The sequence below is a fragment of the Panthera pardus genome, unplaced genomic scaffold, assembly GCF_024362965.1.
Source record: "Panthera pardus isolate Hobbes unplaced genomic scaffold, ASM2436296v1 HiC_scaffold_1, whole genome shotgun sequence".
Classification (NCBI taxonomy): Eukaryota; Metazoa; Chordata; class Mammalia; order Carnivora; family Felidae; genus Panthera; species Panthera pardus.
Window position 1 is genome coordinate 52,330,315 of NW_026526654.1, and position 17,354 is coordinate 52,347,668.

Here is a 17,354-nt window from a genome sequence, read left to right on the forward strand (position 1 = left end):
AAGCTCCCATTTCTCACTCAAAATAGAAATAGTTTCCTTATCTCATCAGTATAGCATGGAATCTTGTGAGAATAACAACAACAAAAAAAAAGAATCATAAGTTAATAAAGTGTTTAACTGATCTGTGTTAAAATGACTGAGACAGACCAACCACTGAAAACTAATCATATCTGAAAACACTTGTTATAGAATATTTACGTTCTTTCCAACTTAGGATCTAATGACTTATTTCTTTAAAAAAAAACTCATTTAATAGACTTATTTTGGATTCAACCTTGAGTAATCTACTGCCATCTGAACAAATGGAATAGCCAGAAAAATATTTTTCAGATATGTTAATGTTCACCTCTGTTGAAATAATGCCTTTTAAAAAGTACAGCTTACTAGACACCTGGAATTTATTCAACTGCTTTACACATCTAGCAATAAAATTAGGGCTGTATATATGAATATTTTTCTCTGAAGAAGATGGTCTGTGCTTTTACAATGACTACTCTTAGTAGTTCTAGGGTGAGTCATTGAAAATATAATATCATGTGAATAGTTTTGTAAAAGGTAAATCTCTAACATTAGAAATTATTTCTTTCATGAAGTATATTAGCTGATTTTAACCACATAATTTAACATTTTGAAATATGAAGTATTAAATATTGTGGGACTGCACTGGAGAAAATAGATAACATTTGGGTAAATGGCATAATAGCAACAGTTTCATGCACTAATTGAAATCCCAGGATTTGAATTCAAACAGATCTTGGTTTAATATGGAAGCGATATCACTTTTAATGTCCATACCTAATTCTATTCATTGTCCATACCTAATTATATTCTATTAAATGGAAATAACTGTCCTATGGTGTGAATTATTATAATAATACACAGAATACACCATTACAATAACATTAAATTATATACATACACATCCTACACAATATGCATATGTGTATTAGTTTCTTATTGCTGCTATACAAATTACCACATACTTATTGACTTAAAACAACACAAATTTATTACTTACAATTCTGGTAGTCAGAAATCCAAAATGATCTCACTGAGCTACAATCAAGATGCTGGCAGGGATGTATGCCTTTCTGGAAACTTTAGACTTGCTTTAACTTCTGCAGACCACCTGTATTCCTTGGTTTGTGATCCCCTTTCACCTTTAAAGTAAGCAATGGCAGAGTGAGTCTTTCTCACATTGCACCACACTGATATGGACACTGACTTTTTTGCCTCCCTCTTTTCATTTAATAAAGACTCTTGAATACATTGGGCCCATGTGAAATCCAAGTTAATCTCCCCATACCAAGGTCAGGTGACTAGCAACCTTAATTCTATCTGCAATCTTAATATCTCTGATATTCTAGAAATATTACATATGTAATTATGTTAGATATATTATATAACATATATTTTATAACATACGTTAACACAGCAAACCCAGCATCATATAATAGTAAGAATCCACTGCTTTCATATCTAGGATGGTTGTCAAAACACCTCTGTTGCTCCTGGTCAAGCTCACTCACATGCTATCAGCGAGCTATTTCTGATATAATCTAAGATGGCTTTGGCTGAGACCACCTGGACCACATGTCTGTTCTTCACATGTTTTTCATTCTCCACCAGGCTAGCCTAGGGACATTCTCACAGAAATCCCTGATTAAAAGAAGTGAGAGCAAGCCTAATCAGGTGTTAAAGTCTATTAGTCCTCGGCTTATGTTCTGTTTACCAACATTTCACGGGCCAAAAAAGTCACATGGCTAAACGTAGGATCAGAATGAAAATGTAGAAGTTTATATGGCAAATGGTGTGGGAGGGAGAAAAAAATAAAGAATTGAGGCTATTTTTGCAATCTATTACTAGGCATTTAGCTTTATTAAAAACTATTAACTTACAAAGGTAACATATTTAATGCGTATTATGTATTAGGCAATTCTAGGCAGTAAGGAATCAATTGAGAAGAGAAACAATTTTAGTCAATATCACTTTAATTAGATGATTAAACCATTGCTTTATTTTTGATTTATTTCAAAGAATCAATATTTGAGCTGGTTGATTTTCTCTATTTTATTCGTATTTTTACGTCTCATCTATTTCATTCTTTTTACTTTAGGTTTAGTTTGCTCTTCTTTTTCCAATATGTTAAGGTAAAAAATTAGATTGTTCTGAGATCTTTCCCTCTCTGTTTCTAGAGACATTTAAGACTAGAAATTTTCCTCTAAGCACTGATTCCACTGCATTCCATAAGTTTTTGTATGTTGTGTTTTTATCTTCATTCCTTCATTTATTTCAAAGTATTTTCTTCTGAGTATTTGACTCAATGGTTTTTATTTAAAAATTTTCTAGATGTTTGTGAATTTCCCCAATTTACTTCTTTTACTGACTTTCAATTTCATTCTATTGTGGCTAAAGAACATATTTTTTTAAATTACTTCAATCCTTATATTCTTTGAGAGTTTTATGGTCTAACATACAGTCTACTCTGGAAAATATCCTATGTGTAGTTCAGAAAGAATATATATTCTATACTTGTTGGCTGGAATGTTCTATAGACTTCTGTGAGGTCCAGTTGCTATATAGTATTGTTCTGATATCATTTCTTTTTGTTTTCTTTTGCCTACTTATTATATCCATTATTGAAATCATGGTATTGAAGTCACTAATTTATATTGTTGAACTATCTACTTTTCTCTTGATAATTCTCTCAGGTTTTATTTCATGTTTGGGGGCTCTGTTGTTAGGTATACATAATGCTTAGAACTATTATATCTTATCGATGGACTGATGCTTTTATGTCTTTTTTTGTCTATAGTAACAAAGGTTTTCTTATAGTCTAGTGACTTCATGTTTTTACAACGTTTCCAGTTTTTTTTTGGTTACTATTTGCATAATAGTTCTTTACCTAATCTCTTACTTTCAAACTTTGTGCCTTTAAATCCCAATTGTGTATCCTGTAGACAGTATATAGTTGGATCATATTTTCTCATCCATTTTGCCAATGTCTGCTTTTAACTGGAGTGTTTAATCAATTCATGTGTAATGCTGCTGTTAATGTAGGATTTATTTCTCATTGTGCTACTTGTATTCTATGTGTCTTATGTATTTTTTCTTCCTTTATTTTTCAAATGTAGTCTTCATTTGACTTCATATCAAGTTTTTGGTTGATTTCCAGTTTTATGAAAAACTTGATTGTGAAAACTTTAGTAGGTTTATATGGTACTTCTATGGGGAAAGTTTTTGGAGGTACTTATTCCACCATTTTTGATGACATCATTCTCAACATTAGATGTTGTTTCTTTGATCTCTACTCTAGCACTTTCTTCAGTATAAATACATGCTGACATTTTTCCATGAGGTAAATTCTCTTGAACCTGTTCTCCTGACAGCTATTCTCCAAATATTTTGTTACAGCTGCTCAAATTCCTTTCCATTCTTGTTCTTGTTTGTTGTTCTCCTATCTTCTGCTAAATCTGACATTCACTCTCAGCACTCCACAAAAATGGCACTTGTCATGGTCATCTGAACTCCATGTTACTATACAAAATACTTTTATTTTAGACTATATTTTATGTATTATATTTAGTTCTCATTTTACTCAAGTACTCAGTGACATCTGATGAAGAGTAGCACTTTCTGCTCCTTGATAAAATTTTGCAATTGTCTTCTGGGACACCCTAGTCTGCTGATTTTCCTTGTACCATACCTATCACTCCTTGCCAATATTATTTAATGGTACTCTCTCTTTGCCTTGATGATTACTGTTGAAAAATTCTGAGGATCAGTCCTTGGTCATTGCCATATATACTTTCTGTTGGTAATGACATTCAATATCAAGGTATTAAATGCTACATGTATGTTGACAATTCTTATACCCAAACCAGATTCTTCTCTCACACTGCAGATAAATAACCGCTCTATCTGCACTCTTCCCAATATCACACAATGTTGTAACTACATTCTTTAAGTGATTCAGATTTTCTTTCTCAATAGATTATAAACCATATATACATTACAGAATGTTTTAGTTTAGTTTTACACATTTTAACTCAAAATGGATATATCAATAAACTAATACTCTCCTGAGATATCCTTTTGTACTCAACAGTAAGTGCATGATTCTTCATATTTTGCTTATAACATTATCTTTTTGTTCATCATTCTACATATATATTGGCTATATATTGGCTATTTAGACTTTACTTATTTTTAAAAGATTGTTTTCTTTTTTAATTTATTCATCCATTTTGAGAAAGAGAGAGACTGAGTGGGTAAGGGCAGACAGAGGGAGACAGAATCCCAAGCAGGCTCCACAATGTCAGCACAGAACCCAATGAGGGGCTCGATCCCATGGACCATGATCATGACCAAAGCCAAAATCAAGAGTTGGACACTTAACCGACTGAGCCACCCAGGTACCCCAATTCAGATTTTAGTTTTAAGCAAAATGTGTCTAGAACTGTGACATATTTGAAATTTTACTCTGCTTATATTATAAGCTAACAAATTAGACTGATACAGTCAGAGATTGCTGGCAGATGACAAAGGATCCATGGGTCAGATCAAAATGACTTTATTATTCATAGCACAGCAGACAGCATAGGCTTCATGTTGTCTTCTGTTGCTTTTGTTCCTCAGGTACTTTCAAGGCAGTTTAGAGATTGGCCTAGATAGACTAATGGTTTTGTGACACAGCTGAGGAACTCAAGTTTTTGTAGAGTACTTCTAGCAAAACTACACTGCCTTTGCCTGAGAAGAATGCATCTTTCTAGGAAACAAATATACTCTCTGCACCCTGAGACAGATAATACCTTAATTGCCCTTCAAAAAAGAGAAGGAAATTATGTTGTGATGAAACAAAAGAATATTATAAATGTATGGGAAAAAATAAATTATAAGCAAAATAAGATGAAACATTTTGCTAATGTTAAGGTGCACAAGAGAACATTAATTCGTTATTCTAGGGGTGCCTGGGTGGCTCAGTCACAGTTGAGGGTCTAACTCTTGATTTCAGTTCAGGTCATGATCCCAGCATCATGGGATGGAGCCTCACATGGGGCTCCATGCTAAGCGTGGAGCTTGCTTGGGAGCTCTCTTTCTCTCTTTCTCTCTCTCTCTCTTTCTTTCTCTCTTTCTCTCTCTCTCTCTCTCTCTCCCTCTCTCCTTCTGCCCTCCCTCACTCTCTAACAACACAAACAAAAAAGTAATTATTCTACTCATTTAGGTTAAAATAGGCAAAACTTCAAGCTGTTGACCATATAAATACATGTAAATAGATAGTCCAAAACAAAAACTGATATGATATATGTAGATATGCCATGTGGAATATTCTCCCAACAAAGAGACTATGAAAATCTTTTAATCAACTTTACACTGGATTTCATGTGTTTCTTTTATGCTGATTTATAGGAGTCTCTAATGTACACAGATTATTGTATTTTGAAAATTTTGTCAATATATTTTCCATTCCTTTTATGTTTTGTTCTCAAAGATTACATCCTGGGAAATAACCTACGTGAAAATCTTAGAGAATAATCTACTCATTGGGAGAGACATACATTTTATCATTCAAAGCCCTGGTTTTAAATCCTAGCTATTATTTTATAATATATGGCATATATTTATAAACTCTAAGCATTATTTGACAAATTAGACTAGCAATACCTAACTACCAATAATTTTGTTATGATGAAAGAAGACAGAATTTGCAAATGTACAAAACAAAAGTGTTTTAATTATTATCAGATTCCAGAAAATTTTAATTAGTTTCATTTTTGTAGTTAATTGGTATGCATATGAAAGTTGCGTAACAAATACCAGCAAATTGCTATGCAGAGATCCTTGCAAAAATGACAGCAAATAATCATCCAGAATTATTTACAACAATTGATATGTCTAGTATCAAATGACAAATTTTAAGAGAAGTTATTTATAAATGATATTTTGGCTCTTTCACTTGCTGTTATGTTCCTTTTTCTGTTACATTTTTGACTTTGTGTCATGAATAATTTTCCACTACCATATATTTTAAAATGGAAAATATAATGAAATAACATAATTTCTGACTCAACTGTATAAATAGAGCTTATTTTTGAAATATGTCATAAAATGAATTTAAAATAATATACTCTTATAAAATTCAATATTTATCTTTATGTTTTTAAAATTACAAAAAACATAAGGCTTTATGTATATAACATTCATAACTTTTTTCTCAAAAAAACTAGTGAATTTTAATTCATGCTTTGTTAAAATGTTTGTGAATAATATCAAAATTAATCTATAACTATTTTTTTAATTTTTTTATTGTTTATTTATTTTTGAGAGAGAGAGACAGAGCACTAGTGGGGGAGGGGCAGAGAAAGAGGAAGACACAGAATCTGAAACAGGCTCCAGGCTCTGAGCTGTCAGCACAGAACCTGATGTGGGGCTCGAACCCATGAACCGTGAGATCATGACCTGAGCCAAATCGGCCGCTTAATCGATGGAGCCACCCAGGAGCCTCCAATGTAACTTTGTATTTTGAAAGTTTCATTCTGTCTAATCACATTTTGAAAAATACGTAAAGTTTAATAATATGGGCATTTTAGGGGCGACTGAGTGGCTCAGTCAGTTAAGCGTGTGACTCTTGATTTTGGCTCAGGTCATGACCTCAGGGTTCATGAGTTTGAGCCCTGTGTTGGGCACGCTGCTAATAGCCTGGAGCTTGCTTGGGATTCTCTCTCTCCCTGTCTCTCTGTCCTGCTTGTGCATGCTGTCTTCTCAAAACAAATAAATATTAAAAAAGAAAATAGCTAAAAAAAAAAAAACTAATATGACATTTTACTAATAATAAAGTCAATCAGGATTGAAAAAGTAAAACTAGTTTACTTCTGTGCAAAAATTATGGCTTTTTAAATTACTTGGCTTTAGAATAATAATAAACATTTACAGTAAGATTGTGATATATTTTACTATCATTAATCCACACATATTGTACTTTAACATCAACACTGGCTTGATTCAGACATATTAATATCACTGATTTCAGAAGGCTGAATTTAAGCTTAAATAAAAATATGAAGTAAAATTTAGAATCTGTCATTTCTTGATTACTTGTTTTAGCTTTTAATTTCAACATGTAGTTTCATGTGTTTCCTTTTTGTCAGAGGGATGCTTATAGTAACTCAAACTACAGTCTCCTATAAAAATACATGACAATGATTATGTATAGATTCATAATACATGCATTTTTGTATGGTTAATTTGGTATTATAAATAAACATTTTAAAGATACATTTTGGGGCATACCATAAGCTAAATAACAAAGTTTAAAGTATTTCTAATGTTGTAAAACAATAATTATACTAAAATTATGTTTAAAATATACTACTCAAGAAATCTTATAAAAATTTATTTTAAATTCAATCACAAAGCATTGGGTTTTCTTTTGAAGGGAACATTTTCTAGATTTTAATTGGATCAGCAGCATGTACAAAAACATAAAATTATAAAAACAGCTCCAAAATACAAATTCTATTCTATTTTTTCAGTATTGAATAGGACCTTATTAGAGAATGGGATAATAATGTAATTCACCTTGATATTGTTCTTGTTCATCTATTTCTATATACAGATAAAATGATAGAGTATAAACACATTAACACTGAAAATAATAATATGTAATATGATTCAAATTGAAGTGATTTCATTTGGGAAATATATTGTTACATCTCATTATCATAAAATCTTTACAAATGTAGCTGTAGTCTATACATAATTATCCATGTATTGCTTTCTAAGTCATCAGAACTTCAAAACAACTGTGCTATTAGTACAAATGAGAGGTTTATGAATACCTAAGAATTGCAAGTGATACTAAATTTATGCATCAATTACTTATGGTAATTAGCAAATATCAATATTATCATTACCTTGTTTGGACAATAGAATATTAACATTAATCCCTGAGTTAACAACTTCAAATAAGCAAACATATGTACCACTATAATATTAAGCAAATGGACTATAAAAGTTTTCATTACAAAATAATGAAAATGACTGTTGAACTAATTAAAATAACTTTAATTTATTAAAATAAAAACTATTCTTTTCAATTTGTGTTACTTCTCTCTGAAAGTAGGAAACAACTGAAGTGAAACAATAAAAATATAATCATTAGGTTAAATTTATATAATGTACTTACTGTAAACTAAGAGGTCTTCTGATTTTGTTAAAGAAAATATTTCCTGTTGTTCCCTGTTGGATATATTTATATTATTGTAATTTAATATTCTAACAAAACTGTTCAGGTCATTTCATAGTAACCTTCAACTAATAGAAGGAATTTGCAAGAAAATCAGAATCTAGTTTGCCTTATTAGATGTGGTTTTCCAGCAACTTATTTATTTATTTATTTTTAACATCTCCACACAATGAGAGTTTGAAAGTTTTTTTAAATACCACTGGGAAATGCAAACCTGCTTTATCATATTTGGGGTACTTTGTAGGAATAACTTGGTTAAGGCACAGGAAGAGAGATTCAAATTACTTAATTCTGAAGTCCCTAATGGAACACTTAAAGTTATTGGTAGATTGGGTTCCTCAGTCTTTCACATTTTGGAAGTTACTCTTTGTATGATAAGTCACTCTTTCATCAAAATAATATTTATTGTGGGAAGATGCCAGAATAAGAAGAACCAGTGATCTGTCTCCACACCTAGACAACAACTGCACTGTCAGAACCTATCTGATGTAACTATTATGGAACTCTGGAGTCTACTGAAGGCTTGTAACTCCAGGGAAAGGCTTAGAAAGTAATTTGTGGTTAATTTCAGTCACTCTCAGCTCTATGCACAGTAACAACTATTCATACTCCACCCCTAGATACAAGGCAGGCAGCTGTACAAGTGTCCCTGGAGTTCCTTGCACATAGCTTGTGGGAGCCACAAAGAGCAAAAAAGGACTGTCTTCTCCAAATATTGGGGATCAGTGTGGTAATTTTTAAATGTTAGGCATAATATCCATGGTAACAACAAATAAAATAGCTATAGCATATATACAAAAGAAAATGAGAAAGGAATTTAAACATTCCACTTCAGAAAAAAAACAACTAAATAAAAAAGAAGAAAATAATACAGGAAACAAGAGAAAAAAAGCTGTAAGGCAGTTAGAAAACAGAAAAATGACAAAAGTAATTTTGACAAAATAAAAATCAGTAATTACTTTTAAGTGTAAATGGATTAAACTCTCTAATCAAAAGTCTGACACTAGCAGAATGGATAAAAACACATGATCCAAGTATATTATGTGTACAAGAGACTCACTTTGGAACCAAGTGCATGAAAAAGATACCCCATGCAAATAGTAACCAAAAGAGAAGAGAGGTAGCTATACTAATATCAAACAAAATATATTTCAAATTTTAAATAAAGGTTATGAAGGACAAAAAGGACATTTTATGTTAATAAAAGGTTCAATACAGAGAGACATAACAATTATAAATATTTATATACCTAGTACACCTGGGTGGCTCAGTCGGTTAAGTGTCCAACTTCAGCTCAGGTCATGATCTCACAGTTCGTGGGTTCAAGCCCTGCATCGGGCTCTGTGCTGACAGCTCAGAGCCTGGAGCTTGTTTCAGATTCTATGTCTCCCTCTCTCTCTACCCCTCCCCTGCTCACGCTCTGTCTCTCTCTCAAAAATAGATAAACATTAAAAAGAAATTTTAATAAATAAATAAATAAATATTTATACACCTAATGATGACCACTGAGACACACACACACACACACACACACACACACACACACACACATATATATACATATATATACATATATATATATACACACAAAACATCACAGAATTGAAGGGAGAAATAAAAAATTCTACAACAACAGTTGGAGACTTCAATATTATATTTACCATAATGGGTAGAATGACCAGACAGAAGATAAAGATATAAATAACAAAACCAAGACAATAAACCAACCATATCTAATAGGCATATAAAGAACACTATACACAAAAACAGATACACATTATTCTCAACTGCACATGGGACATTTTCCAGGATATATCATACAAATGGACACAAAGTAATTCTCAATAGCTTATAAAAGACAGACATCAGAAAAAGTATCTTCTCTGACCACAGCGGGATGAAGTCAGTAATATATTAACAGAAGAGAAACTGAACAATTCACAAATATTTGGAAATTACACATCACACTCTTTAAAACCAATAGATCCAAAAAGATATCACAAAGGGAATTAGGAAGTATTTAGAGACTAGTGAAAATCAAACAGGACATACCAAAACTTATGGGACAAAGAAAAAGGGGGAAATTTATAGCAATAAACACATTTTAAAACAATAAACATTTCAAATCAACAAAATAACTTTATAACTCAATGAGCTAGAAAGAGAACAAATTAACCTTAAGTTAGCAGAAGGGAAGAAATAATAAAGATTAGATCACAGATAAATAAAATAGAGAATAAAAAACAATGAAGAAAATCAATGAAACCAAATGTGGGTTCTTTGAAAAGAGCCACAAAATTGACAAACTTTTAGCTAGATTGACTAAAAAAAGACAGAAGACTTAAATTACTAAATTCAGAAATGAAAGTGGGAACATTACTAACAACTCTACAGAAATAAAAAAAAGATTATAAAAGAATACTACGAACATTTGTATGACAAGAAATTGGATAACCTAGATGAATTGGATAAATTCCCAAAAACACAAAGCCTACCAAGACTGAATAACAAAGTAGAAAAATCTGAAAAGATCCACAACTAATAAGGAAATTGAATCAGTAATCAAAAGTCCCCTGAAAAAATGTACTGGGTATGATGGTTTCAGTGGTGAATTATACCAAACTTTATACCAAACATCGGTCATTTCAATTAATGTGCTACACCTGATTAACAAAATAAAAGATGGAAATCACATGATCATTTCAATAAATTCAGGAAAAAACACTGAATAAAACCCCATACCTTATGATAAGAACACTCATCAAACTAGGAATAGAAGGAAACCGCCTCAACATAATAAAAGCCATATATGAAAAAACCCACAGCAAACATCACGGTAAATGGTGAAAACTAAGAGCTTTTTCTTTAAAGTCAGGAAAAAGGCAAGGATTCCTACCCTTACCACTTTTATTCAACATACCACAGGAAATTCTAGCCAGAGTAGATAGTCAAGAAAAAGAAATTAAACTAAATTAGAAAAGAAGAAGTAAAATTATCTCTTTTTGCAGATGATACTATCTTATTTGTAGAAAATCCTAAAAAAATCCACCAAAAACCCTGTCAGAACTAATAGTAAATTTAGCAAATTAGCAGGATACAAAGTCAACCCATAAATTATCAGCTGCATTTATCCACTAACAATGAACTTAAAAATAAAATTACAAAACAATTCCACTTACAATATTTACCAATAAGAAAAAAATACTTAGGAATTATCTTCACTAAGGAAGTGAAATATTTATAAAATAAAAGCTATTAAACACTAATGGAAGAATTGAAAAACCACATAAATATAAAGAAATACATCCCATTTTCATTGATTGGAAAACTTAGTATTGTAAAGATGTTAATACTACCCAAAAGTGATCTACGGATTCAATGCAATTCCTATCAAAATCTTAATTTGTTTTGCAAAAATAGAAAAACTTATCTCAACATTCATATGGCTTCTAAAGGGACCCAAAATAGCCAAAGCAATCTCTAAAAAGAAAAAACCTAGAGAACTCATGGTTTCTGATTTCAAAATATACCACAAAGCTAAAGTAATCAAAACACTGTGGTGCTGGCATAAAGACAGTGTATATATCAATGGAAAAGAATACAGAGAGCCCCAAAATAAACCCTTGCATATATGATCAAATAATTTTTGATAAAAGTGCCAAGACCATTCAGTTGGGACAGGACTGTTGTTTTCAAGAAATGGTCCTGGGAAAACTGGATATCTACTTGCTAAAGAACGATGCTAGGCCCTTACTTTTAACACTATAAAAAAATTAACTCAAAATCAATCAAATACCTACATTTATAATATCTAAAACTATAAAATTCTTACAAGAAAACATAGAGCAAAAGCTTCACAACAATTCAGCCATAATTTTTTGGATCTGACACCAAAGGCAAAAGCAAAAAAATAAAAATAGACAAACTAGATAGAATGAAAATTTTAAATTTTGTGCCTCAAAAGACACTATCAAAAGAGTAAATAAAAACACACAAAATAAGAGCCAGTATTTGAAAATCATGTATCTGTCAAGTGACTAATAACCAAAATGTATAGGGAACTAAGCAACAATAACATAAACACCTCAATTCAAAATGGACAACAACTTGAATAGATATTTCTCCAAAGAAGATGTACACATGGCTAAGAAGCCCATAGAAGATGTTCAACATCACTGATCACTGGAGATACGCAAGTCAAAAGTATAATGAGATACCACCTCACACCCATCAGGATGGCTATTATTAAAAAAAAGAAAAGAAAAAAAAAATAAATGTGGTGAAGACATGAAGAAAGTGCCTTAGGCACTTCTGGTAAGAATGTGAAATTGTACAGCCAATGTGGAAAACCTGGTGGTTCCCCCCAAAATAGTGATGATGGTTGCACAGCATGGAGTATAATTAATACCACTGAACTCCTAACAGTGTTAAAACAGTGTTTTTAAATTCTTTAGAGACAACATAGTTTCCTACTACCTGCTACTTTGGCAGATCTTCCCCTCTCTACTGCACTGGGAACATTACTGCCAATTCCCTACTTCTTGAAATGGCCAAGGAAGAATTTCACAATATGTATCTATGCTGGCCTCACAGTCCACATTTATTTGCTCATCACTGTTACAGAGGACAAAACATGCCTGGTGGGACTGAATCCATCCCTATTCTATGAGTGAGAACCTTCCTGATTTAGGATGGAATATCCTACATGATCCCCGTCCTCATTACCATAGTTGACTGGTACAGGATGAACCAGTCAGAATGAAGAACAGGGGCTGTGTTAAAGACATTTATTTTCACTTTCAGGTTGTGGTTCTGCAGACAGGAGGCCTAGTACTGTCTCAGCCATTTTGTTGCCATCAGGCAAAGAAGTCTGGGGTCAAGTCAGAAGAGAGGAAAATACAGTCAAAGGAACTAAAGAGAAATGGACCCAGATCCTAATCTATATGGGACTAAAGCCAGCCATACCTCTGGATTTTCAGTACAGGTCACAATAACTCCTTATTTGAGCTAGGTTATGTTTTCTACTATTTGTTAAACTAGAAGTCATAGCTGCTTCAAAGAGGAATAATTCTGCTTTATTCAACTGTGTAATACCAACATTTTTTCATAGAATTACTTTTAAATTAATGAAGTTGGGGCGCCTGGGTGGCTCAGTCGGTTGGGTGGCCGACTTCGGCTCAGGTCATGATCTCGTGGTCCGTGAGTTTGAGCCCCGCGTCGGGCTCTGTGCTGAGAGCTCAGAGCCTGGAGCCTGTTTCAGATTCTGTGTCTCCCTCTCTCTGACCCTCCCCCGTTCATACTCTGTCTCTCTCTGTCTCAAAAATAAATAAATGTTAAAAAAAAAATTAAAAAAAAAATAAATTAATGAAGTTAATCCAAAAGGATTTACATTTTATGGATTGAGAATAAAAAAAAAATAAAGAGTAAGTTTTATTTTCCTTTGACTTCTGCAGGACTTACTGAAATAATATTTTATTTGAAGACAGTTGTTCTAAATTTTGTGTCTGGTTCTGAAATGTTAAAAATAATGCTTGGTGTATAAATACCATGCCAAAAAGGATCTGCCTAAGCTTTGCTGCTTTCTATTTTCATCTAGTTAATGAAGCTTATTTAGCTCTTTTTCATTTCTTCAATTTTATTTTTTAATCATTTGCAGGTATCTCCTCTTCATTTTTCTCTTTGACCTGTGAACAATCCACTTTGAAAATGATATCTTGATTTTGTAATTAATCCTGTGGTTTCTAGGTGTAGAGGTAGGTCACAATTGATCATAATGAGTTTACCTCTTATTCTACAAAATTCACTAAAAGAGTTGATGTTTCACCTCCAGTGATAAGATGTTATGTGCTGAGGTCACCTTCTAGCTTGCTGAAATTTTCATTAAAAAGGGAGGAAAAGAAAAATCTTTCAGCTGAATTGGAGACACTGTGACTATCAACAACATTTTGCATCAAGAACCTATTAAATTTTCCAGTATTAGCCCATGGGATTAACTCATTATTATTATTATGATTGATCCATGGTATTTTTACATACTTTGAGAGTCCTAAAATAACATTACTTGTCTCTATTATAGACATATATTTGTAATTACTGATTCAAACCAGAGATATTCAATAATGTTACTCAATATTTTCCTCATATATTATCATTTCTTAAAGGAAAACATGTTTTCCATATTCTCTCACATGTTTAATAAAGCTACAGGTCCCAAATACGAACTCTTTTTTTTCACTTAACCCAGAATTAAACAGTATCTTCATAGACTAAATCTATAGGTAAGAAATGATTCAATCCTTTGGGTAATCATTTTGAGACAAAATCAAAAGGTCACTGTGATACATCTGCATATTTTATTTAAAAAATATTTGACTTAAAGCACACATACACGTTTCAATTTGATTTTTTAAATATTCAGAGAGCAACACGGGATAAATTAACTATGGAGCCCATGTTTTCTACTCTTGTATTTTTCCTTATTATACTCTTCACCATTGATCAGCCCTTATTATTTACTTCTGTCTTCCACAACACTCTAATCAGCTACATAATTACCCTCAAGCCCAAACTGTCATCATTCTAATTTTGTGACTTTTCCAATCCATATTTGTGCTGCTGAGTGTGACTGTAATCTTTGTAAATAACTAGCTAACTATCACTGGACACTTAAAACAATCATACTATATTTCTCTAGTCATCTCCTTTATTTTGTGCAGTAATCATTCAAGCCTTCAACACTTTCCTCAATCATCTCCTTTCCAAGATCCACTGCCATTCAAAAATTGATTTCACCGTTCACTTCTAAAAAAACAATCATTATAAATTATACAAAAGTTCACTATAGCTTTAGAACATCTGAACGGGCTAACATCCTTCTCATATTCTCTAGACTCTATGAAAGATAAATCAATTCAATTGCGTTTTGACTCAAATGTCCTCCTATCATCTCAGGAACCTCACTTAATGAGTTTTCCCATTAATAGCTAACATACACAAAAACATTCTCTACTCCTTTCTCTCACCATATAGTTTAACCTTGCATACATCTTTCACATCATAAGCAACGACAATACTGTCTTCCATGTAAATTCAAGATTCCTGAGAAAATATCCCATGTAATATTCAACAAAAATTAATTCTACTAGACCTATTCTGCTCTTTAAAGCAACTTTTGTCAAAATCATCAACTTCCTTTCAGCTAAATTTAACAGAATGACTTTAGGTCTATTCTTACTTAAATATCTGTGGCATTTGACAAATTTTATCAAATCTTCATCTTTTAGCAGATTCTTCCATTAGATGCATACAGAATAATAGTTCCTTAACACTTTATTTAATGGGAGTATGGCCCTACTGACAAGTTGACTGCAGATTTCTATTTTTCAGAACTGTGAGATACAAATTTCTGTTGTGTTAAGCCATCTAGCTTGTGGTACCCTGTTATGGAGCCCTAGTAAATGAATACAGACTTTTTTTTCCAAATATCCTTGGCTTTCTTCTGTTCCAATCTTCAAGCTCTTAATATGCCATCGTATTAATTACAGTGGCTACAATTACCATCAACAATAGGAAAAATCTTCACACAACATTCAAGGCTTTTGAGGTTCTATGCTTGTTTTTTAAGGTTAACTGTTTTACATGTGCCCTGTGTACTCCATACCCTTTGTATAGGGACTAAGGGCTGGTATCTTAGATCAGAAACCAGCTCTAAACACTATCTGTCTTTGGAAAAGCCACTAAACTTTTTAAGTCTCAATTTCCGGACTTGCAAATTGAAGTTATAAAAGTACAACAATGTTACTCTATAACTATCCTATCAGTCCTCTTATTCCTTTTTTTAAAAATTTTTAACTGAGCATAAATAGGGTTTTCCAATGCCAAGATCTGGATGTATTGAAAAAAATCAACCCTCTAAATGAAGGCAGAAAAAGTTTATTATGTGTATCACCATGTATTTTCTATTTCTTAACAGCTCTCTTTTATTCCTGTCTAAAGATCCAGAAAAAATAAAAAACTAATTTGAGAAACAGTATCAACACAAGCACAAAATACCAATTAGCTGATTATTACTGATCAATAGCAATAATTTTTATATGGAGCCATTTAAAATAGGCTTGATTTCTGATTTAATGGTTCCCAATAAAAATCAACAATTGAAAAATTAGTATACATCTATTTTGATTCATTTAATAGATTTCTACCAAGACACAATTCAATATTTATCACCAAATATATTAGTACAGTTTCTGATTATGTTTTATCTTTCCTCCTGATTGTTTTTAATGTTTATTTTTGAGAGAGAAAGAGAGAGAGAGAGAGAGAGAGAGAGAGAGAGAGAGAAAGAGAGAGAGAGAGAGACAGAGCACGAGTGGAGGAGGAGCAGCGAAAGAGGGAGACACAGAATCCGAAACAGGCTCCAGGCTCTGAGCTGTCAGCAAAGAGCCCAACGCAGGGGCTCGAACTCACAAACCATGAAATCATGACCTGAGCGGAAGCCGGACACCCAACTGACTGAGCCACCCAGGTGCCCCTTTCCTCCTGATTGCTTAAAAACTGTATATTCTCTCTTGATATACTTAAACTACTCAGATTTGTTGTTGATGACATTTTGTTTGTTTTTATACTAGTGTTTGCCCATGGTATTGCTGTTGTTCTTACACAATTTTTAATGCCCATTCACAGTTAAGGGCACATTCATAGAATTAATAGTTTAGGTGTTGAACTATTCCCAGGATTTTTAGTTGAAGAGTTTATAAGTACTGTATATACATATAGGACAAAAATGCATTAATAGAAATTATAAAGTTTATTGGTTCCACCTAGTGGCAATGCAAAGCAAGTTAAAAATAAAATTAGCACTATGATATTATTAAAAGGCTAGGACTCCGAAAAGTCTACTTATATGACCTTTCCATTTTGGTGGATATTAAATGCTTAAAATAAACCTACTATTTTAAAAACTCATATAAATGAATTTCAGATTTCTATACCAATTTTCTGGTAAAATAAGTTCCCCCCTGCATCTCTAATTTAAAAGAGCTGTCTGAACAAAAAAGAGCTAATAACTAAAATAGTATCTCCTGTAATTGTAAAGTTTTTTGTTATTTTT